This window comes from Anastrepha obliqua, chromosome 3, assembly GCF_027943255.1.
Source record: "Anastrepha obliqua isolate idAnaObli1 chromosome 3, idAnaObli1_1.0, whole genome shotgun sequence".
NCBI classification, from domain to species: domain Eukaryota; kingdom Metazoa; phylum Arthropoda; class Insecta; order Diptera; family Tephritidae; genus Anastrepha; species Anastrepha obliqua.
Window position 1 is genome coordinate 43,658,950 of NC_072894.1, and position 24,959 is coordinate 43,683,908.

The 24,959-nt window shown below is 38.3% G+C and overlaps 1 long non-coding RNA gene and 1 pseudogene across 1 annotated transcript in view; both read left to right on the top strand.

Annotated features, from left to right (window-relative positions):
* Nucleotides 1–364: 364 nt before the first annotated feature.
* LOC129243194 (U2 spliceosomal RNA) lies at nt 365–550 on the top strand (annotated as a pseudogene).
* Nucleotides 551–2,385: 1,835 nt separating this feature from the next.
* The window catches only part of LOC129241765 (uncharacterized), a 37,136-nt gene continuing 14,562 nt past the window's right edge, over nt 2,386–24,959 (top strand). Inside the window, exon 1 of the long non-coding RNA XR_008582159.1 lies at nt 2,386–2,422. This is a non-coding gene — a long non-coding RNA (uncharacterized LOC129241765). The remainder of the gene's footprint in view (nt 2,423–24,959) is intronic.

Here is a 24,959-nt window from a genome sequence, read left to right on the forward strand (position 1 = left end):
AGAAAATAAAAGACAGTTAAGGGCGAAAAATTGTACCATTCAAACATTTTTGAAGTGAAAACTTCTTTAGAATCATTGGGAGTGATTTGAGGAAAAGTGAAACGAAAAAGCGACCTTCTTGGCTACGAAGCGTTATATTATATGTTGATATAAAAGTAGCGACGAACTAAATAAAAATAACTTTCATTTTTTCTTGTGATTCGAACCAAGGATTTTGGATCGGAAGCTCACATTACTAGTCGCTCGGCTACCGCGCCATGTTGTCGTCGCTGGCCTAAAAGTTATTTAGTTACGAAGCGTTATATTATATGTTGATATAAATAATTTTTGTGAGCGTGTAATTCTCAAAAGGTTTATTAGGTTTATTATTTAAAATGTATTGACTAGGTAGTGTGGTTATCAGCTTAACATCTGATAGATCCTCCATCGGAGGACAACAAATGTTAAACTAATTTTTGGAAATGGGCGGAGTGTTTTAGGGGCTTGCTCTCCACCTCTGCCACGGGTTGGCCCGGTATTGCAGTACCGCCGGGATTTCAGCCTTGAATAAATACAAGAAAAAATATACTAATACATTTAGCTTTGGTGGGAAGAGACATAAATTTTTATATGAATACAAGTAGACGAAAATGGAAGAAATTTGTAAGTCTGTTTCTTCGGTCCGTTTGGGTATTTTTTTTTGACAACATCGAAACCAAAGCATTTGTATCATATTTTATCTATCATAAGCCACTCGTATCATTTGTTGAAATTGAAAACATTGAGGATGAATAATGATAAAATGAAGAAAATAAAATATGAACTTTATAGCAATATTATAATGAACCTATAATTATCCCGCCCCTAATGCTGCTTTCGTCTCATTCTCTCTCAGTTTGTTTTACGGAAGGTTTCACTTCTATCGCGTCTAACCGTTAGACTGGTATTTTTTTTTTTTAATTGATTTTCCACGTTTGGAGATCGAACAACGTAAAATAAATTGGGAATAATTTTGTCTGTGATTTTGTTGTCTAATCTAATTTCAAAACCCCGCCTAGCATTTGAACAGTATTTAGCATTCAAGTTTTCCCAGAAGATCTGAAAATGAAAGAACCAAAAATTTACGAAACAAAATTTCATGCCTTCTGCTAATTAACATTAAATTTAATACCCACTTTAGGAGTAAAGTCTTATATTAACATGACCATTGACATAACTAGAGGCGGCTTTATCTGCGCTTTCATCATATGAAGTTAAATTTATAACTTCAATGCCTTAAAAAACATCGATTCTTAATGATAATTAAAATGTTGTCCGCCCGTTTTGTCATCAAACTAATAAAGTGAGCTTTAAAAAGCGAAACGATAACCAATTCCTAACCTTCGTTTGTTTCACTTTTCTTCTTTTCACTTTCTTAATTGCCAGACAAAGGTAAATTTGCTTCTTTCAAAGCTATGGAAAAGCTTTAGCAAACTATGGCTGAAAAGGATGGAGGAAATTTACATAGTTTTATTCAACCTGTTTAAAGCTGGTAATAGCGGAGATCAAACCAAAAATCAGCTACTCTTTAACTACAAGTATTTCAATACCTGAATTAATTTCACATTCTTCTACTTCAGTTTAAATTGAACTACACAACTTAAGCAACACATAAACTGTTCTTTAAATGTACAGATACATATGTGTAGCTTTTTTCCACATGATTTATGTATAAAGTGATAATAAAGTCAGCTAAGTGAGTAAGGGGGTAAGTTGAGAGAACGGGCCTTAGATATAAGAATTTCATAGAATTTTCTCATAAACCTTACCCCTAGTTAGTACCACCCTTTTTTAAGTAAATATTTATAAGTAAACATTCATGCATTTGTACAAGCGAACATATTTATTGTCTTTCTTAAATAATTTTTTTTTGGGAAATAATGAAATCAAAAGTTAGCCAGATGAGTGATGAACACACACCCACCCACATGCCCCACATATATTGGTCATCTCACAACTTGGCGCCGATGGATTGAAGTGAAGAGGTGTGCGAAAATGTATACAAAAATAAAATTTTACATAAATATATATTATAATTTGAGGCTATATGCAAAACTTGCATATCTTCATATTTTCAGGGTGAATTTAAATGAATTACATTTTAGTTTCACCTCATAGTTTCGAGTTATGCCGTGGGGTAATTGTATATGGATTTTAGTGCTTAATTTTTTGTTTTCTTTTGTTATGCATTCTTTTCAAACATCACTATTTATTTGTCTAGGTATTTCATTGCTGTTCAAAAACCATTTATATTAACTTAAGCCATTTTAGCGATTTCTCTTTTCCGCATGTATAAGAGGTTGTATATTTGACATTTTTCTTTGCTTGAAAATGACATGGAAATGGGTAAAATGCCAGTTTGAAAATAATTTTTAAGTGTGACAGTAGTGAATTCATAGTCAAGGTGCGCTTTTAAGTTTTTATTCTTTATGTTAGATGTCGAAATTTTTCAAGGAAAATATTTAAAATTACCTGCATTGCATTATCTAAAAAATGTTCAATTGTTAATTAATAAATTAATGAGTATGCGTGTGTGCAAGTAATGTTATTTATGATATACAGTTAACAGCAAATGTTGGCCAACTATCAGTTAATGATTTTTAAATAATAATCACGAGAGTACTTGTTACTTAGTTGTGCCTGTGTATTGGTGTGTATGTTTTACTATTGGAACACTCATTAGAAGGTTCCAAAAAGATGTGATTTATAACTATGAAAGAGAAAAAAAAAATCATATATAAACAAACACGTTTTGACCTCATGCCTGTCAAAAAGTTTGTTATTCGCATTAGGTTCATGCACTTGCAATTTAAAGGACGAGCTGTCGGCTGGTTACTTTTCAAAAATGATATAAAAAATAAATAAATATTTTCCAATAATTTTCGCATTGCTAAAAAGAGTAAACGTTCCTACCTGTAAGCATTTGTGAAATAAAGGGTTTTCCAATAACAGGTGTGATGGTGAAATAGATTGCGCTATCGAGAGATGATTAACGATTTTTATGGCCGGAAATGCATGGTATTGATCCGGACAACGTTTATTTTCAACAAGACGGTGCTACGTGCCACACAAGCAACGAAACCCTTGATCTTTTGCGGGAAAAGTTTCCGGACCATGTTATCTCTCGAAGAAGTGATCACAATTAGCCACCGAGATCTTGTGATTTAACACCTTGTGACTTTTTTCTTTGATACCACGTGAAAGAAAAGGTCTACGCCAATAGCCCAGGGTCGTTCCAAGATCTCAAAGATGGCATTCGTGAGGCTATCGAGGATATAAGGCAGCCACTTTGCAATTCGGTTATGGAAAATTTCATGAAAAGCATATTGTCTTGGATATTGTCGTGATGGTCATTTGCCGGATGTTATTTTCCACTATCAAGGGCATATCTTTCTCTTTATAATGAAATAAACATCCGATCATTTATATTAAAAAATAGCATTTTTCTTTGAATATCAGAATAAAACCTCTTATTGGAAAACGCTTTATAACTTCATCAACATTTTCTACATCGTTTCTGGATTATCTGCACTGTGTATTAGATATACAATTTTGTGTGCTAAAATATACAATTTGTAGAAGGTAAAAATCGTTCAAGTTTTTATCGACAATTTCAGGATACAATACCAATAATTATGGTTCCATAATTAAAATAAAGTCTTCAATGACATTTCGTAGTAATTATTTTCATGGCGAATAATTATAATCCATGACTTGATTTTCTACGTACACGGCTTTTTTCCACGGATATTTTCATGAAAATGCCTTATAATGACTAATAGTTATTCTTTATTCGACGTTATTTCAGCTATATTATTGTAGTGCATTCACGTATTGTGACATAGAACCTGTTATTTTCAGCGACCTTTTTGGATAAAATTGAGCACGTAAAGCTATAATTAACAAAAACCATTACTAAACTCTTATTGTATCAACGTGCATTGTGGTGATGAAAAAAGAATTTTTTCTTTTGCAAATTGGGGATTTTTTCACAATTTTTTTCCTTCAGTTGGTCTAAAAGTTTACAATAAGATTTAGAATTCATTGTTTTACCAGTTTGCAAGTAATCCACAAATAAAATTCCTTTCGCATCCCAAAAAAACTGATGCTAACCACTTCTTGGGGAATTTCTGGACGTGGATACGTTTCGGCGGCGAAAAACCATGCCAATCTTTTGCCTCTTGTTTTGATTTGGAATCATGGGGATAGGCCAAAGTCTCATCCGTAGTGATATATCGGCACACAAAAACCACTTTAATCTTTCAAAAGGACTCTAAATGTTGCTGAGAAAGTCGCGTTTAAATGTGTTTTTGTTCCGATTGTGCACATAGCTTGCTAAAACCCTATACTTCAGTCAAAATATTGCTTACACTTACCTTCTTTTATCGAAACGCAAACTTATTGAACAACCAGCATGAATGCGTATAAGTACTAAGCAATTCAGTGAGATGAAAGTATAGACTGGCGATCCGAATATACAAGGAAATCGGAAATTTAATTATGTATTGTACCTACATTTTGTAGAAAATTCCAGAATATGATGAATTAGAAGATGTATATCTATGTACATATTTTGAATGATATGAAAGATTTGCAAATCATTTGAACTTGTCGAATAAAGTGAATCCTATGGCATGCGTTCATAAAAATACTTCGACAAGCATGCTAAATATAGCCATATTTAAGACTTGATTTGGGTCAAATTAAATATATATTTTTTTCTTGAAAGAGGTTCAAATCAAAGAAGCCTCTCAAAAGTGTCGTCACTAATATTATAAAAATCCTCCCACCTCCGCTAAATTCTGACCTGGGACCTGGGTAGAACCGTGTTTATTGCTGAAGACACAACCGGTAACCGCGTTCATGTTTCTCTCCTGCAGGCATATACCGTGTATATACCGTCGATAGCTCCCTTTACTCCCATTGTGTTCATAGGTGGCTCTAAAGTAAAGGAGACATCCGAAAACTTGCAATAGTGTTATATTCACCAACTACCGTCCTGTCCCCTGTGCGATATTGAATTGAGTGTTTCACTCAAAAGTCTGTGCTTATTGTCGATTTGTCATAAACCGTATGTCTCCACTGCTGCTGCTCTAATTTTTTAAAGATATAAAATTTGATAAATAAGCCTCCATAGTTAGCGTTACGTTTGAGGAAAATATTCGCAATACTTAGACCAAAATCTCCATCGCATTCTTAATGTCAGAGTGAAAAAATTACAAGAAACGTTTGAATACGTGAAATTTTACATCTACCTCTAACTTAGGGACTACTTGCGAGCTATACTACGCGCTCTAATGGCAAATAAGCGAAGTAAAAATTCATCACACAAGACAGTTGACTACTCGAACTACATGAAAATACATATTCATGAATATACATTCTGCCAAAAAAATATCGCAATTTTTTTTTGCTGAAATGCTTGTACAACTCTATAGTGTCGCACAGTTTGAGCGTGATCTGTCAGTTAGCTTGTTTTTGACATTTATTATGTATATCAGTCAACTGCAGGTGTGCTCTGCGGTTTTCACTAAAGATGAAAATATCGAACAAAGAATTTGTCTTAAATTTTGTGTTTTGAAAGGGATTTCGTCTACGGAATCATTTAAAATGTTGTAGAAAGCCTATGGCTAGTGTGTTTTATCAAAAACACGTGTCTACGAGTTGTAGTGGAATGGCTTTTGCAGAGGGCCGATTTGCCCCGATGTGGTTGCCCATCAAGGTCTTCAACGGATGAAAACATCGGCAAAGCCAAGGAAATGGTGTTGGAAAACTAGCATTTAAGTTTGAAGGAGGTACCTCGTGACCTTAGCATGTCTCCTGAATCAATTCGCAACATTTTACACCATCGATTGGCCATGAGAAGTGTGGCTGCCGACTCGTTCCAAGAGAGTTGAATTTCTTTCAAAAAATTCATCGGAGAAAGGTGGCTGAAGACATACTTAAGCAAGTGAATTCAGACCCAACGTTTATCCAGCGCATCATAACAGGTGATGAGACGTGGGTGTATGAGTTTGATATGCAAACCAGTCAACGAGCGGCTGATTGGGGCTATCCACATGAATCGAAAGCCAAAAAACCATGGGAAAGACGGTCGACAGTGAACGTCATGCTACTTGTTTTCTTTGATTATCATGGTGCTGTGCACTCGATATTCATTCCAAATGATTCTACGGTAAATAAAAAATATTATTTGGAAGTTGTGCGACATTTGAGAGCGAATGTGCGTAGGAAACGGCCCGATTTGTGGAAAGAAAACTCATGGTATTGTACCATGATAACGCACCGTCTCACAAGGCTCTTATTTTAAGCACTTTTTTGACCAAAAACTCGACAAATACCATCGAACAACCACCGTATTCACCGGATTTAGTCCTTTGTGACTCTTTCCTATTCCCAAAATGTAAATTGCCACTCCGCGGACACCGCTTTGAGTCCATAGAGGCCATTAAGGAGAATTCGATATTTTCAAACGAGTTTAAAAGGTGCTTTGATGACTGGACTAATCGCTGGCGTATGTGTATTGCTTTGAATGAAGCCTATTTTGAAGGCGACAAAATAAATTTTTATGATTAAGCAACTATTTTGTGTTTTATTATGCAATTCCCGGTGCGTTTTCAACAGAATGTACATCAAAATCAAACGATTCTATTTTATCGCTTTATTTTCTTAACATTTCTTAAAAACTAATTTCATATCTTCGCTATATTCGAAGTCTTGCAGTCCGGTATAGGACTGCAAGTGGATGATATTGGCTAATTCATCTTGAGTACTGTTCCGAATTTCGCTCATCCTTCGTCAAACTGAGTGCTCCACTTTTCGGATGGTCACCTTGGGTTTACGCATTAATTTGCTCTGTTACTTCTCACTTATCAGCACTTGGAAAAACTTAGCTTTTAATAATTTTTCTTAGAAATGAACTATCTCAAGGTTGTAAAACACTTACAGCTAAGGAGAGCCCGCGCGATTTTTGGCATCATACAAACTTATTTAAGTTGAGTTTTGCCATTATTGGTCTCACTTTTTCACATACATTTGGGCAATGAAAAAGACAGAGTGGATTAGATATCTTGGACTACTTTGTATCGAAAGCAAATTTTTAAAAGCGTCTGCATGTATGTTAGTAAAAAAATTTCCTCGCATTAGTTTCCATCAGTCAATTCTAGTCGGGCATTCATCTGTCATTAATCAATTGAAGCAAGAAAATGTTGCTAATTATCTAAATCAATGCAGCACAACATTTGACTAACAAAATTTTGAGTGCCTGCAATCCAATTCCGTAATATCACTCCAGCGAAACTTTGTTTTCTACCTGGTTTTTGGTGAAGCCAAGCCACACCTTTAATTAACAATTAAAAAAAATGTTATATTGTAACACAACCTATTGATTTGAATAGATATAGCATTCGATTTCAAAGTATAGCAAGCAGTGATCATTAATAAAGCACAGCAGCCGGCACTAAAACTATGTGGCCTAAATTTAGAAAATCCATATTTCTTTCATGGTCAATTGGTGCGGCGAGATCAAGTGTCGGAAAACGCTCTGATTTATTAGTGTACGTACTAGGCTGAAAGGCAAAAAAATTTATAAATATAAAACAATATTTCAAAGGCAATATTTGTAAACTTTTTGCTCTAGTGGTATTGCAATGCAAGGCTGATAATACCTAGTTGGCTACAATTAAATATTTCACTACTTAAACTGACCGCTAAGATCTGCGACTGAAGGTATGAATGTGCACATTTATGGAATTTATTGACAAGTTTTGACAATTTATGAGTTTCTCCTTCAAATTTAATCATTTTTTTATAGAAATATACTGCTTTCTGCTACAAAATTGATATATATCCAAGTGCATTTAAATCAAAATTTAACACAATTTTTTTTTAAAGCTTCATACTTTTTAATCGGCGTTTTTAGAAATATTCAGATTTGCAGTTTTATAGCCCCTGAAATGTTAATATGATAAATCGCAAATTTCATGTGGCTGAAGATTTCCATTGATTTATAATAATAATTTGTTTGCTGGCGTTCTTGAGCATTTTCTCCATTTACTGAATACTACACTTTTTTAAATGAAAGGAAAACCCAACACAGCAAGTAAGAACAACAACAAACAACGCAATTTTCAGGCAACTTCAAACTCTCATTATATCAAATTCATTAGCCTATAAAACTGCATACTGTAGATTTTTAATTCTAATTAAATTTATGAGCTTCTGATGCAAATCTGTTAAATTTTTTGTTTGTTTTTAATTTGCACAAAGTTTGCATGGTCTCTGTGGGAGATTTAACTATTTTTTCATAAAATATTATTATAAATATATAATGAGCAAACTAATTTGAAAAACTTGCCAATAAATCATCATCAATAATGGTATGTATTTAGCGTAGTACTTATATATGTATATATAATTGGCGCGTACACCCTTTTCGGGTGTTTGGCCGAGCTCCTCCTCCTATTTGTGGTGTGTGTCTTGATCTTGTTCCACAAATGGAGGGACCTACAGTTTCAAGCCGACTCCGAACGGCAAATATTTTTTATGAGGAGCTTTTTCATAGCAGAAATACACTTTGCCATTGCCTGCTGAGGGGCGACGCTATTAGACAAAACTTTTTCTTAATTGTGGTGTTTCACCGAGATTCGAACCTACCTTCTTTCTGAATTGCTAATAGTAGTTACGCACCAACCCATTAGGCTACGTCGGCCACCATATTAGGTACTTATACTTTAAATGTATTAAGTTGAAGAATAAGTTCGTAGTGTTTTTACCGAAAACTTTTATTTTAATAAAAAACAATAATTATATCAATAAGCTAATCAATTATGTATTCACCTATTGATTTTTTTCTCCTGCATGGCATCAATTTTTTTCAAAAGAATGATGCCTATAATTGAAGACCGAAATATAATCATAATTACTCTATCAAATAAAAGACACTCTTCCAATAAATTATTACACATTTAATAAGTCCTACCTGGAAAATCAATATTTCGTTGTCAAACAAGGCGAAGAACCCCAAGCGAGTATTATGGACCCCATCCTATACTTACTATACACAATCGATCTACCAGCTTCTGAAGAAAATTTTTTTTATTAAAATAACCAGGGGTTAAGTCTTTTTACCTTTCGGTTTAAGGGAAGAAAACAAATGTAAGACCAAAGCATGTTGAAGGATTTATTTCAGCCTTTTATTGTAAAACTTTCATAATTTTCAAGCGCGTTAATGGAAATAGATATATGGGGCAGAAATTAAATCTACAGAAAATAATAAATAATAATATTTTATAGCTTGTATGTCCTCAGTAGTCTAGCGTAAGCACGGTCCTCGTACTTTTCCAAACTTACCTAGTTTGTAAAAACAAACAAAAAATTCATTCCTCAACCGGCGCCAGCAAGAGGAAACGGGTAATCGCGGTAATAGCGCAGACACACCAAATTTAGCGAAGTCCTCAACCATCTGTGTGACTCTTCTGGCAGAAAAATGTGAAGCAAAGCTGGCGCTCCAAGTGTAGTAAGAAGGCGTTGTTCCTATGCAACGATAGGTAGGCATTCCCACTATTTAGTACTGGTAGGAAGGCTAATCACCTACCCTGCCAGAAAGCAAAATAGATTAACGAAACCAACGCAAGATTCAGTCTTGTCGAGACTGTATGTACTCCGTTATTTATTGTAACTGGTACTAGTTAGTTGCCCTCGTCATCCAATTTACGAGTGACTAAAAGTCACTATGGTCGAGTTTTGTCCATTCCTCTCGAATAGCTTGCTTGAGGTGAAATAGGCTTTTAAATTGCTTTTATAAACTTACTTTCTAAGAATGCTCCAGAGAGAGAGAACGCTCTTTTAAACGCTTAGCGCTGTGGATTTGAGCCCCAGATCCGACAAGTTTGCTTGTTGACGAACCACCGAGGTGGAAATGGGCCTCATCACTCAAGATGATTTTTCGACGAAAAATGGACAAAAATGGGTTTTCTCCAACACTTTTGGCTACAACAGCAACATATTCGGCTGTTCTTGAGCGACGTGTAAGGGTTTTATTCTTCACATCACTAACTTCTCCCAACAGCTCGAATTGTTTCACCTATTTCTGTATTGCGGTCCGACAAGGTGCTTCACGATGACCCAAAAATGTTCGAGTTTTGCCAAATTTTCACCATTTTTATAGTGAATTTTAATAATTTCAATGCATTGTTTAAGCATATATCGTTCCATTTTTATTGATGGCGTAGTTTCTTCTTCGTATTCCTTCTTAATTGGCGCTATAACCGCTTACGCGATTTTGGTCGAGTTTAACAAAGCGCGCCGTCGTTTCTTGCTCGTGCTAACCGGCGCCAGTTGGACACATCAAGTGAAGCCAAGTCCTTCTCCACCTGATCTTTCCAACGCAGAGGAGGCCTTCCTCTTCCTCTACTACCACCAGCTGGTACCGCGTCAAATACTTTCAGAGCCGGAGCGTTTGTATCCATTCGGACGACATGACCCAGCCAACGAAGCCGCTGGATCTTTATTCGCTGCGCTATGTCTATGTCGTCGTAAAGCTCATACAGCTCATCGTTCCATCGTCTACGATATTCGCCGTTGCCAACGTGCAAAGGTCCAAAAATCTTACGCAGAATCTTTCTCTCGAACACTCCAAGCGTCGCTTCATCGGATGTTGTCATCGTCCAAGCTTCTGCGGCATACGTTAGGAGGGCATGATGACAGTTTTGTAGAGTGTGAGTGAGATTCTGCGTTGGATTTCAAGGCTGACATTGTTATCGGTGTCAGTGCTGGTTGCTAAATACACGAAGTCTTTTACAACCTCAAAATTATAACTGTCAACAGTGACGTGGGTGCCGATACGCGAGTGCGCCGACTGTTTGTTTGAAGACAGCAGGTACTTTGTTTTATTACTCTTATTTACTCTTTATCCAGTTTGGAGAAGGCAGAACTAACAGCGCGGTTGTTAAGGCGTAGTTTCTACTTGTCAAAAATAAAAAAATTACAGCTTCAAAAGTGACATCTACCGAAAAGCGGGTTATTCAAAATAACACCTGTTATTGGAAAATCCTTTATTATCCAAAGATGCTACATAATTTTCAGCATTTATCTTATCTTTTTTCTTCCCAGGTATTAAAAGAGCCACCGTGAAAGTTTCAGGATTGACGGGTTTGTCGTGGCTCGTGAAGATCTCTCCAATACTTCTGACAACGAGTAGGCCCATCGGGATTAAATTGTTTTTCATCGCTGAAAATGATAGATTGCGAATAATCGGCGACTTCGAGTCCAACTGCTTTGCGGGGTGGTGTAAGCTTCGCTTTAGCCTATTTTAATATTTGAAATTCGAATCTTCACTCAAAATTTACTGTATTCTTCTCTTCGTAATATTTAGAGAAAATTTATATCTAATTTGGTTAAGGCTGATGTTTTTATTGACATCTCATCTCTATCATACACCTGTCATCAATCTTAGGCTTTGGAGCAGTCTTCCCATATTCATCAGCATTTTTATTTATATTTTATTTCGATTTACTTTTAGCGCTATGTAGCGAACTGCAACTTCCGATTCACTATAAGCTAGCGCGCTCCTCTGTAGATAGCTGCGTTCCTCTTGGTATATTTTCATAAAAAATTATTCTCCTCGAATGAAAATTATTAATTTGCTAATGAAAACTACTCAATTTACTTTAAGGAATCTTTAAATTGCGAAATGACAAAAGGCAGGTTTTTTTTAAAACAACCGCGCACACATTTAAATACATTACAAGGTAACTCAAGAAAATATTGTGCAGCTATTTTAGAAAAAAAGTATACGAAGTCGGTTTGCCAATATGGCTATTTTGTTTAGTGTTTATAAGCATATGTATGTATGACTAAACATATTGCATGTATTGTATATTTTAAAAATGTATTTCAATGATGACTGATAATTTGCCACTTAGCTGTGAATAGCCGCCAAGTTCAAAATAAATCTGATTCACAAGGTAATGAATGAGTAAACATAAGCGTACACTAAGGATGTATGAAAGTATTTAAAAAAATCATTAATTTTCAATGGTTTGACAACCGGTTGTGTCAAAAACTTGTCTAGGCTTGTTAATGAGGCATATTTTCTTAAATTTGCGTAGATAAGTTAGCATCTATTCAACACAGTGTTTAGTTTTTCTTTAAGGGATTTTCGATGGAACCGCTTATGACCTTTCCCCATACAATAGCTATCTAGAGCTTATCAAAAAAATATTAAATATCTATATGACAATGAGTAATTTGTTTTACAGATATTTGGAAAATTAAGTGATATTGTAAGGCCATTGCTCTTCAGGATCATTTACGAATATGTACTCATTTTTAAAATATCTACTATGATAATTTAGATAAGTACATAAATATATTTCTTATTAATACATTACGAAAGGTCAGTTGGTGTTTTTCGTTTAAGTCTCTTCTTATTGAAATTTTCAGCAGTAAGCTCCCTCGTCGTCGGATTTGTGTGCGTCAGAAGTCTGCCCCCTCAACTGTGTCGGTGTTTAAGTCCCGGGACATGTTGCAGTATGTTCAAATTGAATTTAGAACCTGTCTTCGATAATATACTTCCAAATTAGTGCAATTGTCGTTTTGCAGATTAAGGTTTTGTTTTGCAGCGAGAGATTTGACTGAGGTCCAGTTGCCGAACGCGATTGTTAATTTTTTTTTTTCGTTTCTCTTTTTATTATATAAGCCTTCCAGTTTAGTTTAGAGTCAATTGCAATGCCTAAGTATTTAGCGTTTGTATCAGTATGCGCGTCAGATGATATGCAGAGTGGGTCCTAGTACACTGCCTTGGAGAATTCCTGCGTTCATACATGGGTTCAATGTATGAACATAATATAAAACTCCAAAAACATAGAATGGGGTGAAAATTGTAGTTCGTCTAATAAACGAGTTTTATAAGTTTTTAATACAATTTTGAGTATTTTTAAAGTAACATTTTTAACATGAAGAAATGGCTCGCGGGAGAAAAATTTAGGTCAAACGAGAAAGTCAGTCTTATTTTGGAGTTGTAAAAAAATGGCCTGAGCCTTGGGTGAAGTGTATCTTTCTGAAAGGGAACTATGTTGAAAAACAAAAAAAGATGTTTGAAGAAATAGTGTCTTCATTTCTAACACGGGTACTTATTGAACCCCCTCATAACGACGAACAAATTACAATAAATAATCATAACATTAAATTAAATTTTTAACAGCTTCTCGATCCCTTGGTGCTGTTAGTAATATTCCTATGTTTGGTATTCCAGTCCCATGCAATACTTCTCTACTTGCAATTGTACTGCTTCCTCGAAAATGCTTTTAGAGTAGCTGCCAAATAATAAACGACAGACTGACTCCTCGTCGAATAGGAATTGCGTCAGTGCTCTCATTGCTTACGCTTACTTCTGTGGTTTGCTGCCAGTAGAGGTTCTTTATGCATTGAATATCTTTAGTACAAATATCCATTGTTTTTAGAATATTGATAAGTTTATCGGGCTGCACAGTATCGAATGCCTTTTCCTAGTGAATGAAACACATAAATATTTTGAAAATCTCTGCAACGTTAAAAGTTAATAAATATCAGCAAATATTGCCTTCTTGGTATAAGGTTTTGAGTACTTCCTTATCAAATTTGGATAAATAAACGAAATTTTACATATATATAATATTAATAATATAAAATTATTGAATTTCAGTTTTATTTTTGTTACTTGCTTTTAGCCTCAGTACTAAAGCATGCATGTTCGTAGGTGCATAATTTTGCGAGATGCAAGTGAAATGGTTGAAATAAACGTTTTTTTTGAGAAATAAATTGATGGGTAGACAGATTTAATTTGAGGTTTACGCTTTGAGCTCATGTCCTTTTGTGCCCTCTAATCATCACAGTACCACATCCAATCCCAGTTCCCTTATTAAAGTTAAGATAGAGCCGAGGTGGGGTGCGCGTATATGATTTTCTTCTGGCTACAATTGGCCGAAATTCCGCAACCTTCTCCGGGCTAGACTGCCGCATTCAGGAATAAGGTGTATTAGAGTATTCGAGGATTAGTCCCAGAAACGACAAGAGTCAGTGGAAAAAATTAATACTGGGCACCCCATACCAACAGATGATAAAGCAAATATTATTTTACACCCTAATTTCTGGTATATATATATAATTGGCGCGTATACCCTTTTTGGGGGTTTGGCCGAGCTCCTCCTCTTACTTGTGGTGTGCATCTTGATACTGTTTCACAAATGGAGGGACCTACAGTTTCAAACCGACTCCGAACGGCAGATATTTTTTGTGAGGAGCTTTTTCATGATAGAAATACACTCGGAGGTTTTCCTTGCCTGCCGAGTGGCCACCGCTATTAGAAAAAACTGTTTCTTAATTATGGTGTTTCACCAAGATTCGAACCTACACGTTCTCTCTTAATTCCGAATGGCAGTCACGCACTAACCCATTCTGCTACGGCGACCTCCGTTCTGGTATAGAAAACCAAAAAAACAAATCATTCCAACGTAATGCACATTTAATTATACGTATGCGCGTCAGTCTACCTTTCGCATATGATAAAAGCACGTTTCAAATTACATGCATACATACTTATATGTACGAGTATATCTATCAGAAGCAAATGAGCATTGCTATGTCAACGGAGCTGCTGCACAGAGCCAAAGCTGCACGCCATTTTACCTTCACCTCACTACTACTCCATACTCATTCACCAGCTATGGTATAGCTATATGTGCATATGTACGTATATACTAATTAACTTGTTGTTGTGGACAGGAGCCGTTGGCAAAAGCAAGTGGCCAATATTCACACGTATGCACTGCTAATTTTGTTGGTGATTGCGCTCTCATTACGAACAAATTCTCAGATTGCATTAAAATACATGGCAGAAAAGGCGAACAAGGTGGGTATACAAATACATATGCATATGCACTTGTATATGTATGCGCTGCATTGGTGGTAAAGAAATACGGGCAGCAATTATGCAACTTAAAACTTCAATGTTCCGACTGAATGCGTATTTTGCTTAGCATTTACTCGACGGTGCATCTAGTAAAAGTCTGCCAGTACCTACTATGCAAGGATATGTGTGTGATTGCGTTGCTTTTATCACCCAAGGAGCTTTACTACCTGACAACAATTTGAATTGAAGTGTTGAAAAAATGTAGTCAAACGAAACGAAATGAGTAGAAATTCAATGATGATGAAATATATCACAAACAGACGTAAACGTAAATAAATATGTATGTATGGCGTACTGTGCTGCTCGCTTTGCGTGCATAATTTAGTTAGTGAACGCGAAAGCTTGTAATTAGGCAGCCTATTCAGGAAAGCTGCATTCATATTATTCGTAATGCAATTACTGCCATCGCAGCGCTAAACTAGATTAAAAAGTAATGCGCATAGTGTTGTTGGACTTATAACATTCAATTTAAAGAGAAATTATCGCGAAATGTAACTGCACCTAGCCTTCGGGTATATATTTACATAAGTATATCCAAGCTTCCTTCCATATCACATAAGCTTCCTAAATTTGTAATAGTTTGATAAAAGTTCTATATTCGTGCTTATTTTCATATCGATAATACAAAACGGCTGACACTTTAGAAATAATAACTACTTTTCCATGATTGTAAAATGGGTGAAAAATCAAAATAATTAGTTAGTTTTGGTTAGATTTAGGGATCTGCAGAAAATTTTGCTAGCCATTCTGCACTTTATAATACAAAATAAATTAAAAAACTTCATTATTTTTAATGCGAAGAATTTGTTAATGATTTATGTCTTTAAGGCGAATATCGAGCAAATCATTCTTGTGATAGTGCCATCCAGGGCAGTAGAGAGCATATCCGGGCCCAGGATGCATTATTGAGAGGTTAGGCGAGGCAGCCACATGAATAAAATCGTTTTCCATTTGCAAATTTGAAGCTGTTTAAAAGATGTTTGCAATACAAAAAACAAAATCTACGCGGGCAATTAAGGTGAGGTTCTGTGAGCGGCGCAGTCTGGGCCTCATCCTATGTTGCGATGCTAATGCCCAGCATACAATCTGGGGCAGCAGCAAGTGCAATGGACGGGGCTCTCGACTATTCGAGTTTATCGCATCCTCCTGCCTAGACATACAAAACAAGGGCTCAGAGCCAACGTTTGTAACGGCTAGAAGGCAGGAGGTGATTGATCTAACCCTATCAAACTTAAAATTGGGGTGGTCAATCAAGAACTGGAGAGTCCTTGCCGAAGATTCGTGCTCGGACCACAGGTACATTGAGTTTCAATGTGGCGAGGAGGCACAAATGCCATTGCCCTCTAGAAACCCAAGAAAAACAGACTGGCAGAAGTTTAGGGAGGCGCTGCGGGACCTTGACGTTGCGCCACCAAGACTTCGAAAAGAACAAGCCATTGAGGCGGCTGTTGAGAAACTCAACGCTGCCCTAACCGATTGCTTTGAGTCAGCCTGTCCAATTCGACCTCTCCCGAGCCGGACTCCCGTTCCTTGGTGGAATCGAGAGCTCCAGATGTTGAGGCGTGAGTCGAGAAAACTTCTAAACCGGGCCCTCAAGACTAACCTTGCAGAGGACTGGGAGCGATACCGTGATGTTCAGAAGAACTACAAGAGGCTTATTCGAGAATCGAAAAAAGCCTCATTTAGGGAATTCTGCAGCGGTATTGAATCTCTGAGTGACACGGCGAAACTGGTTAGGGTCCTGAAAAGGGACCCAACGGCAAAGCTGGGGTCACTTAGGAAATCTGATGGCTCCTTCACGGAGCGGAAAAGTGAGACACTCAGCTTGCTGATGGAGTCTCACTTTCCTGGTAATCAGATAAGCATCAGCCGGCAACAGCCCTTATTGATAGAGGCAGTTGTCAGAGCTGCTACACCTTCTCGGCATGACTGGTTCGTTGCCAGATCTGTGGCGAATGAGGCCGCCATTCGATTTGCCATCAAATCTTTTGGCGACTACAAGACGCCCGGACCAGATGGCATATATCCTGCCATGCTGAAGGAGGGTGCGGAGTTCGTGACAGCGGCCCTGAAGAAAATCTTCTCGGCATGCCTGGCACTGGCTTACATACCACGCTCTTGGAGGATGGTGAGGGTCGCTTTCATCCCAAAGGTTGGAAAAGACGACTACACCAGCCCCAAAAGCTTTAGACCCATCAGCATGACCTCTTTCATGCTGAAAAGTCTCGAACGACTGGTGGAACTGCGCATACGTCAGAAGTCGCTGAAGGCTCACCCTCTGTCTCTATTTCAGCATGCCTATCAGAGTGGAAAATCCTGCGAGTCGGCACTGCAAAACCTTGTTGCTAGGGTAGAGCTGGCCATTGACAGGAGGGACTACGCTATGGGCATCTTTTTAGACATAGAGGGGGCGTTTGATAATGCCACTTTTGACAGTATGTGTAACTCTGCCAGTAGGCACGGCGTAGACCGGGTGCTAGTAAATTGGATTCGTTCGATGCTGGCCCAAAGAATCGTTTCGGTGCGGGCAGAGGAAGATCTGCTGGTGTCATCTGGGGTTAATAGAGGCTGCCCCCAAGGCGGTGTGCTGTCTCCATTGCTCTGGTGCATGGTAATCGATCCTCTACTCACCACTCTAAACGAGTCGGGAGTCTACGCACAAGCATATGCGGACGATGTTGCTTGTCTGGTAACAGGCCCTTCGCTTATGAATATCTGCAGGAAAGTGCAGAAAACTCTGGATCGGATTGACACTTGGTGCTGTGCGAACGGGCTATCGGCAAATCCCGCCAAGACTGGTATTGTCCTCTTTACCAGAAGGAGGAAGCTTGATGGACTCGTTCTGCCAAAGCTAAAAGGAGTCACAATCCAGCTATCCAAGGAAATTAAATATCTTGGAGTAATCCTCGATAGTAAGCTCCTATGGAAATCACACGTTGAAGCAAAGGCATCCAAAGCACTGACAGCTTTCTGGCAGTGCAAAGGTGTCTTTGGGAAAACGTGGGGTCTCTCTCCTAGCAAGGTCCTATGGATCTACACGGCTATGATAAGACCCATCATCACCTATGCATCAGTGGTCTGGATGAGCAGACTATCCCTAGTGGGAGTCAGGAGGACCTTATCGAGACTACAACGCACTGCGGCCATCTGTTGCACCGGAGCTTTTCCGACTACTTCAGGCCCGGCACTAGATGCTCTGATTGGTTTACCACCACTTGATGCTTTCATCCGAGGAGAGGCCTTGAAGGCCATCTGCAGACTGAAACACAGTGGGAACTGGTACGGCCCTTGTCCGGCATTGGAACACAGAGAAGGCATGGACATCGATCCAACGATTCTCTCCATGCCCCTTGACTCAATGCCATCAAGAGTCGTACTTGAGAAGAGATACAGTGTAGTGCTACCAGAGGCTCAGTTGTGGGGAGACTCAGAAAATGAGCCCGGCAAACACTGTTTTCGCATTTTTACGGATGGCTCCAGGACCGAGCATGGCTCCGGCTCTGGGGTCTACGTGGAATCCAGCGGGACAAAACTGCACTTTGCTCTTGGAATGCATGCATCTGTGTTTCAAGCGGAGGTGTATGCAGTTCAAGAAGCGATGAACTTTGTTGTGGAAAAACGATGGAGAGGCAGATCTATATGTGTCTGCAGCGACAGCCAAGCAGCGCTTATGGCCTTAGACAGCCCTCAAACCACATCAGGGGTAGTGAAGTCCTGTAAATCCAGGCTGAACTATGTCGGTAGACACAATAGCCTGATGCTAACATGGGTTCCGGGACACGTGGGTATCGCGGGTAACGAGACCTCTGACTCCTTAGCTAAGATGGGCTCTGAAGCCAACTTCTTTGGCCCAGAGCCCGCTTTGCCACTCCCCTCTGCGGCCATCACGGCCACGGTTAGCAAATGGGTAACTACTACCCACAAGCGAGCTTGGCAGGCTGAGAGAGGCTGCAGATGGACAAAACTGATGTTACCTGTCATGTCCGATCGACTGTCGCAAACCCTTCTGTCATTAAGCAGAGGGGAGTGCAGACGGCTGGTTGGACTGATGACGGGCCACTTTCTGTGGGCGAAGCACATGGAAAGGTTGGGCATCTCAGACAGTGTACTCTGCCCAGCTTGTGAAGAGGAGGATGAGACGGCGGACCACTTCCTGTGTGTCTGCCCCGCCTTCGCCCGAATCAGGTTTGAGGTCTTTGGCACTGATGTGTTAAGAAGCGACCATCTTGGCTCCTTGGCACCACAAGATCTTCTCAGATTTCTTCGGAGATCGGGTAGATTTAAAGAAAATTAAAAGGGAATCCAAGTGTAGTACAATGGACTCAATTAATGTCTGAGTGCTGCACTTGCTAGTTGTCCCGACAAAAAAAAAAAAAAAAAAAAAAAAAAAAAAAAAAAAGCCGCGAACACCATTTCTCACAGGTCAATCTATCTTTTAGTTACTTTAATTGATCATACGCTTCGGGGATAGCTTAATTGGCTGTCTAAGTATGTGCAAATTTCACTGCTCTCTTCTAACAGACAAAATTGAAATTGCTGCCTTTGTTTGGCTTGCATTTGGCCAGGCAGGAAAACGATCAACTCCTTCTTCTGCACTTAGGTTATTTTCCAAGTGTGCTGAGCCTGGACGACTGGCAGAACTATTGTTATCAGAAACCACAGAACTAGCATCAATATTTTCCCAGAACCCAGGCAACCTGAATAGATTCTCTTCCTCAGCCGATTTAGTTTTAGAGTCGTTAGTTTTTCCAAAAAGCTTGAATATGTTAACACTCCATAGGACTATCCATTCAGTCCACTCTCCAATGTTACTATTGCATTTCCGTGCCACTGTCAATCAACCATCCATGTGCCGTTTTATTTTTCGCTTGTAGAGTTCACTTTCATTTCTTCTTTTAATAAATACATGAACTCCAGCATAAGTTGATGCCAATCGTATGATTCGATTGTCTTTCCACAACATCGTGCTCTTATTAATTAGTTAGAGATAGGCAGAATTTTCAAAAAATTGAATTTATTGTTTGCATTTTCTTAAAGCATAACATCTTAAAAATATTGTGTGGAAATTTGAAGTGAATCCGACAAAAACTTTTTCAGTTATTGAACAATAAACAAAGGGCGCTTCGGTAGCAAAACTTTAAATGCATTTTTCTCAAAACTATGTTTTTTGAACTGGTGATCACTGTAACTTAAAAACAGCTTGGAAGATGTCAATAAAATGTATACTGCTTTTGAGAAACATAAGAACTCTTGCCTGATCGAAGGATTTTATTTCAAAAATTTCGATTTTTTTTAACAATTAATTGACGGTTTTTTTTCAAAAATCTGAAAAATATTTCCTGAGGCCGCCATATTGTTAATTTTGAAAAAAAGCTTGTTCGATTGATTTTAGATGAATCTCCAGGGACTTGTTATGATCACCGCAAGGGACTTCAGGAAAAACGGGCTCCATACAAACAGCGATAACTTTTAGAATTATTAATCTCTTGTTTTTTTTAAATTTAGCTTAAGTCAAGTCGAAACATGATGTTTTAATGCTATGTTTTTGTTCTTGTAAAATAAAGCAATTGACTAGCAAAAAAAAAATTATTGAAAATCATCATTTTTTCGGTCCTCTGACTACCCCTAATCCCTTAACTCCATAAGAGTTGCCCATATAATCCACTGAGTAATCCCATGAGGTTTTTGAGACTAAATTAACCATTTATTGTGTTCATCGGCCATTTTTCGGAAAAAGTGGATCATATTCTTGCTAAACTTTTCCAATTATCTTACTTTCACCAACAAAGACAGCTCGGTCAAACACCCAAAAAGGGTGTACGCGCCAATTATATATATATATATATAAATGTATACAAGGAAATTTGTTTGGTTTTATTGAAAAATACAATCCTTCTCCTTTAAGTCCCCCAGAAGAAGGGACTTCGGAAGGACCACCAATTTCAAGAGACGGGGATTGAGAACGAAGGTGCTTTTCCTCACCATAAATTAAACTAATATTAATATTCCTATGGCAACTTGCAAATTGAGAATATAATAATAATAAAAAATAATATTCCCCAGGAGGCCAATAGGTAATGAAGGGAAGATATAACTTCTGCTACAACCAGGCTAATTTGGCCACAAATAAATAAGAAGCAATCAGGAGAATTTCTCAACGTCTCAAGAGAGAACACCTCGAAGGTCGTGGCTTGTGTCACCGGTCTTTGGCTGTTAGGTATGCAGGCTTCTATGTTAGGCTAGGAGTATTTTCTCATGAATACTGCAGAAGTTCTAGAGACAATTCCACCCTTAGCTAGGAGTAGAGCAAGGTCGTTGAGAATGTACCATTTTGACTCTCTTACGGAACTACCCTGTGTTGGGATAAAACCTATTCAACGCTTCATAAGAGAGTATAAATGGTTCAATGATAAGTCAGCAGTAAGGTTCCCGTGTTACACAGAGACCCATATGGTTTACGTGAGTTGGCTACTCTAAGTAGACTGCCACAAAAGCCTAACCTAACTAAAACTCGTTTACAAAGCTTGACACTTTATATTATATAGTTTTCGTTATAGCTTTAACGATATTTTTATAAAAAAATAAGACAAATTACATAAAAAGTAATTAAATAGCCAAAGCTTTGCAATTGTTCGCGCGGCTATTATTGTGAACACAACTGTCCATATATATGTATGTATGCAATCATCTATGTAAGTATGTGCATATGGAGTGTCTGCGTGTGTAAAGTTAAGACAGAGACAACAAAACTTAACGATGGAAATTAAATTGGTAAAAGATTGAAAACTTATGGGTTTGTTTTCAGTTTAGTTTATAAAAGCGTAAACAAGCAACCATAAATGTGAGAAACTATCTGTGATCACTCTTTGCGTATGCTGACGAAAGAAATGAATGCATAAAATTATCCTGTGGCACACATACATATATATATTTACAAGTATGTAGAAATTTTTCACAGTAAGAAAGAAATGCTAAAACCAAATCGGTCTTAGAATGATTTATGAAGCAATTTTTCTTTTCTCATTTTTCCAAATTAGTAACTTTTATAGGTATAATACATATACACTTATGAGTACAAAAGTGCATATAATTCAAAATAAAATTCAAACTCAAATATAATAAAAAAATAGAATTTTCTAGTCTCCTGAGTATAAAATTATTATTACTATTATTGTTTGGTTGAGCGCCGATTGTGAGGCGCATCATGATAAAGTCAATGACTTCAACTTTCATATATTTCAATTCCTCGTTAAGACTTCATCGACAGGATCCTTTGGCTCGTTTTGTGTGCCTGTAGCCTTGAGAGTTCCACTTTTAGGCTATCGCTGGTATTTCTTACTTCGACACATTACTGATTTTGTTTTGGTGTCATATACTTTAGTGTTGATTTGCCTCCTTCATTCGAAAAAACGGCGGCTGAAGCGCATCGAGAGCTACAAAAAGTTTATGGAGATGCTGCTTTAAGTGAAACAACGTTCCGAGATTAGTTCCGTAGCTTCAAAGACGGTGATTTTAATGTTACCGACCGTATTCGAAGACGCTGAATAGGAGGCATTACTCAATGAGGATCCGTGTCAAACGCAAGAAAAGCTTGCTTCAGTATTAGGAGTTACCCGCCAATCCGCCAATCCATTTCCAAGCGTTTGTATGCTTTGGGAATAATTCAGAAACAGGGCCTTGGGTTCCTTATGAGTTAAAAGCAAGGGATGTTGAACGTCCTTTTTCCCCCTGTGAACAACTGCTCCAGCGGCAAAAAAGGAAGGCTTTTCTTCATCGGATCGTGACGGGCGATGAAAAAAGGATTCATTACAGCAGATTCTACGTCGTCGCCTCGGCGGAATATTCACGTGGCGAAGGTTATGCTATGTATTTGGTGTGGCCAAGTTGGTGTTATTTATTATGAACTGTTAAGACAGAGCGAAACCATCACTGTGGATCGGTATCGACTTCAATTGATGCGATTGAGCCGAGCACTGCGCGAGAAGCGGCCGCAATACGCGGAGAAGCATGAAAAGTGATTCCACAGCATGCCAACGTTCGGTCTCACGCTGACAAACCCGTTAAATGCTACCTGGAAACACTGATATTGTGCCTTCCGATTATCACCTGTTCCGATCGATGGCACATGGTCTAGCTGACCAGCACTTCCATTCATATGAAGACACCAAAAAATGCTTTGATGCGTGGATAGCCTCAAAAGATGAACAGTTTTACCGCGACGGTATACGAGATCTACCAAAAAGATGGGAAAAAGTAGTAGCCAGCGATGGGCAATACTTTCAATGATTTACTTTCCATTTTTTCAGAATAAAGTTATCTTTTCATAAAAAAACAACGAGAACTTAGTTGCGCACCTAATAAAAATGCGTACTTCAGTTTTTTCGGTAAGACGATTAGAGTACCATACGTTTTAAGGCATTACAAGGCTGCTTTCCCCTTGCTTAAGTTAGCTGATATATTGGGTACGGTACCACCATCTGCAGTAATTTGACTATCAAGATATGTAAGCTCCTGAACATCGTCGATCTGTTGGCCAGCAATGGTGTTATTATTGGGATGGTTAGCATTGATATTCACAGATTTGGCTTTTGTAATACTGATCTTCAATGCATATTTTAAAGATAGTTTCCGTAAATCACTCAGCTTTAAATGCAAATGAGATTTTTTACTTTTATTGCCAGCATAATCCATCTCGTTTAAGTGCTTCACAGTTGAGGGGTTCCACTAATACTTCTTCTGATGGATTTGCGTTTCTTTGTGTAAAAATTCGTCAATCACAATCAGGAACAGTGGGAGGGAAAGTATGCAACCTTGTTTGACACCTGCAACTACATTGACCGGATCTGAGAGCATTGCATCATGCACAACTTTACATTTAATGCTGGAGTATTGCACTTTTATCGGATAACACTATTTTTCGGGTAAACTTTTCGTTCAAGTGCACTACATATGATTTCGTGTTCAACATAATCGAATGCTTTCTCGAAACTCACAAATTTCAAATAGAAAATGCTGTTCGGGAGTCTACGCACAAGCATATGCGGACGATGTTGCTTGTTTGGTAACAGGCTCTTCGCTTATGAACATCTGCAGGAAAGTGCAGAAAACTCTGGATCGGATTGACACTTGGTGCTGTGCAAACGGGCTATCGGCAAATCCCGCCAAGACTGGTATTGTCCTCTTTACCAGAAGGAGGAAGCTTGATGAACTCGTTCTGCCAAAGCTAAAAGGAGTCACAATCCAGCTATTCAAGGAAATTAAATATCTTGGAGTAATCCTCGATAGTAAGCTCCTATGGAAATCACACGTTGAAACAAAGGCATCCAAAGCACTGACGGCTTTCTGGCAGGGCAAAGGTGTCTTTGGGAAAACGTGGGGTCTCTCTCCTAGCAAGGTCCTATGGATCTACACGGCTATGATAAGACCCATTGCCACTTATGCATCAGTGGTCTGGATGAGTAGACTCTATCTAGTGGGAGTCAGGAGGACCTTATCGAGACTACAACGCACTGTGGCCATCTGTTGCACCGGAGCTTGTCCGACTACCTCAGGCCCGGCAATAGATGCTCTGATTGGTTTACCACCATTCCAAGGAGAGGAACTGAAGGCCATCTGCAGACTGAAATACAGTGGGAACTGGTACGGCCCATGCCCGGCATTGGAACACAGAGAAGGCATGGACATCGATCCAACGATTCTCTCCATGCCCCTTGACTCAATGCCATCAAGAGTCGTACTTGAAAAGAGATACAGTGTAGTGCTACCAGAGGCTCAGTTGTGGGGAGACTCAGAAAATGAGCCCGGTAAACACTGTTTTCGCATTTTTACGGATGGCTCCAGGACCGAGCAAGGCTCCGGCTCTGGGGTCTACGTGGAATCCAGCGGGACGAAACTACACTTTGCTCTTGGAATACATGCATCTGTGTTTCAAGCGGAGGTGTATGCAGTTCAAGAAGGGATGAACTTTGTTGTGGAAAAACGATGGAGAGGC